Source organism: Bison bison, unplaced genomic scaffold (assembly GCF_000754665.1).
Source record: "Bison bison bison isolate TAMUID 2011002044 unplaced genomic scaffold, Bison_UMD1.0 scf7180017862692, whole genome shotgun sequence".
NCBI lineage: Eukaryota > Metazoa > Chordata > Mammalia > Artiodactyla > Bovidae > Bison > Bison bison.
Window position 1 is genome coordinate 389,316 of NW_011493264.1, and position 3,489 is coordinate 392,804.

Sequence of the window (3,489 nt, forward strand, 5' to 3'; positions counted from 1 at the left end):
AGGACAGGGAGGCCTAGAGTTCTGCAGTCCATGGGATCGCAAAGAGTCAGACACGACTGAGCGACTGAACTGAACTGCTTTACCTGCTTTTGGTTGGTGTTTTATCTCATAGAGTTTGTTTCCATTTACTAACCGGAAACTGTGCCCCTCTGATCTCCCAGCAGTATCCCTAGAACTGTGTCTTTATCAGGGAGGTGGTGGTGCTGTTGTTGCTTAGTGGTGTCCGGCTCTTTGTGACCCCCTGGACTGTAGCATGCCAGACTTCTCTGTCCTCCACTGTTTTCTGGAGTTTGCTCAGATTTGTCGGGAGCCGCGTTAGGCGTTACTGACAAAATGGAGGCACGGCCCCACCCCCTCTCTTTGTCCTGCAGGCACGGACCCGGGATGAAGGAGTTAGGCCTTGTGATTCTGACTTGTCTTTTCCTCTCCTCGGCTGAGTTGACTGAAAAGAAGTTCTAAGGTGCTTATTGTTCTTGAGAGGAGCATGAGAAGGCGCACACCGCCTTCTGCAGCTGTGCTCAGAAAATAATTCATTAAGTTAGTCACTGACATTTGTTTGAGGACTTTTACAAAAGAGTGTCCCAGGGTGAGCACGTAGGCCGCAGCTTGAGGCCACGGGAGGGATTGCTATCTGAAGCCTACTTGTGAGGAGAATGTTTATGGTAAAGGAGTTTACTGAATTTAGGGCTTAGAAATAATTACAATAGTTAGAAGTTAAAGATTTAAGGAATGTTGGAATGTTAGCATATTTTACTATAGCTTATAGAGGTTAGGAATTTTAGAGATACTATAGCTAGAAGCCTTTTTAAGAGACAGTGAGCTCAGGATGTTAGGGGCAAACAGGATTTAGAAAGATAAGAAATAAACTGAGGAATGTAGTATGAGTTACAATGTAATCACAAGTTAACTATAGGACACATTAGAGGATGTAGATAATAGATGGTAAAGCTGATTCCTAGAGAATCACTGAAGCAGGAACTCTGTTTGAAGGGCAACAATGATTTATGGAGATAATAAATCTGGGTGAGAGAGAACTGAAAATGTCAAACCTCTGACCTAATGTTTTTGTAAAAGTACAAAAGAGAATCTTAAACTTGAAATAAACAGGCAGTCCAAGAAAACCGAGAGGCTGTCTCATTTCTCACCAATACCACTCACTCCTTCAGGTTGAATCCCTGGCTGCTGGAGCTGGACTCCAGCACAAATTCATGTCGTTTGAGTTGGTGATGCTATCTAACCACCTCATCCTCTGTCGCCCCCTCTCCTCCTCAGTCTTTCCCAGCATCATAGTCTTTTCCAGTGAGTCAACTCTTCTCATCAGGTGGCCAAAGTATTGGAGTTTCAGCTTCAGCATCAGTCCTTCCAATGAATATTCAGGACTGATCTCCTTTAGGATGGACTGGTTGGATCTCCTTGCAGTCCCAGGGACTCGTAAGAGTCTTTTCCAGCAGCACAGCGTGAAAGCGTCAATTCTTCAGTGCTCGGTTTTCCTTATGGGCCAGCTCTGCCGTGTGTACATGACGACGGGAAAAACCAGAGCTTTGACTATAGGGACATTTGTCAGCAAAGTGATCTCTGATCTCTAATACACTGTATTTGTCATAACTTTCCTCCAAGGAGCAAGCATCTTTTAATTTCATGGCTGCAGTCACCATCTGCAGTGATTTTGGAGCCCCGCAAAATAAAATCTGTCACTGTTTTTACGTTTTCCCCTCTATTGGCCATGAAGTGATGGGACTGGACGCCATGATCTTATTGAGTTTCAAGCCACTTTTTCAGTCTCCTCTTTGACCCTCATCAAGAGGCTCTTTAGTTCCGCTTCACTTTCTGCCATCAGAATGGTATCGTCTATATATCTGAGGTTGTTGATATTTCTTCTGGCAAAGTTATCAGGGTGGTCCTACCTTAAAAGAGTTGGAGATTAATCAGTATCACTCTTGATAATCAGTATCAAGAGGGTCACTCTTCCCAAACAGTGTGGCAACCTGTGTGTCAGCCTGGCTGGGCTGTGTGCCCAGATGCTTGGTCAGACGTCAGTCTGGATATTGTTGCGAAGATAGTTTTAAGATGAGATTAGCATTTATCCACAGACCTTGAGTAAAGCAGGTCACCCTCCCATGTGGGAGGGTCTCGCCTGATCAGCTGAAGGCCCAGGCCACAGGACATGGACATCCCCCACGGAAGAGGCCTTTGGACCAGAGCTGCAGTCTCAGCTCGTCTCTGGGTGTCCACCTGCTGGTTGGCCCTGTGGATGCTGGGCTAACCATGTCCCCACAGTCATCTGGGCCAGTTCCTTACAGTCAGCTCTCTGTCCCCCACCCCTGGACACCACTGCTCCCCTGAGAGCCTGGCCAGTCCTCGGAGCAGGGAGCCTGGGGCCCTGTCCCTTGGGCGCCGTCACCCGCGCCGGGTCGCTGTGTCTGGAGCATGCCCCAGTGCCGTGACATCCCAGCCCTGGTGGCGGTGCTGTTGTTACTGCCGTGTGAGCCCGTGCCTGAGCAGACTCACCCACACTGCGGGCCTGTCTTTGGCCTGGTGTCACAGCCCTGCCTTTAGAGAGTCCTGTGGTCTGGGAAGGCAGGTGGCCGCATGCCATGGGTTTTATGAGCCTGCTCTTCAGTGGTTTCTCCGCAGTGAACTCTGAGACTCTGGTCTGACAGCCCTGTTCTCTGCAGAGTGCAGGCATCGCTAACTGCTGTCGGCAGGTGGCTGGGGACCAGCGGGGCTCCACGGAAAGAAGTGCGCTTTAAGATCTGTCCTTTGTCCTGGAGTTCCTTGGCTTCTCTCAGCGTTGTCTGGGTGGGTCAGTGTCTGTCAGCTGGAGTCCGTGGGCTCTGCTTTCGGACACTGCTCCCCTGCTGTCCCTGTGGATACCGTCTCCCTGCCCCCCAAGCATTCCCCGCAGGCTTACGGCGCGGCCTGTCTCTCCCATCCGCAGGCCCAGATCTCTGCGTGCTTGTCTGCTTTCCATTCTGCTACATCTCTCTCTGCTCGTTGACATTTCAGTGACCATCTTTTTCGTTTCTAGAAGATTGAACTGGATATTTAAAAGCTTTCTCTGGTCTGTGTTTTATATTTTTTGCTCATGTTTTTTTAAACACATGAACCATTTATTTTCTCTTTTTGGAAATCACTGGATCACAGGTCTTCGTGGGTCTTGGTCATCATGGTTTCTCTTCTGTGTGTTTGTAATTTTTGTCTTAGGCTTTGTGTGGGGTGTGTGTGTGTCTTAGGCTTTTATCTGTGGGGATTATTGGAGGCTGAGTTGGAGGTAATTTGCTTGCACAAGGAGTGGGGAGGGCCCTGGGGCCGTGTGGATCCCCCAGGCCCCTGCAGGGGGTGTAGGTGAGTATCAAAGGAGCCCAGCTTCTCTCTCTGTAGTGCTTCGCTTGTTTTCAGAGCCTTCACCCTGGGTGTGCTGTGAGAACCACATTTGGTGGGAGAGGGGTCCCTGGTTTGCTCCCTACGTTTGACAGATGTGCATGGGGG

The 3,489-nt window shown here is 49.2% G+C and overlaps 1 protein-coding gene across 1 annotated transcript in view; it reads left to right on the forward strand.

Moving 5' to 3' along the window:
- Positions 1–3,489, forward strand: part of D2HGDH (D-2-hydroxyglutarate dehydrogenase) — a 26,363-nt gene that overhangs the window by 22,093 nt on the left and 781 nt on the right. The gene's annotated exons all lie outside the window — the stretch shown is intronic.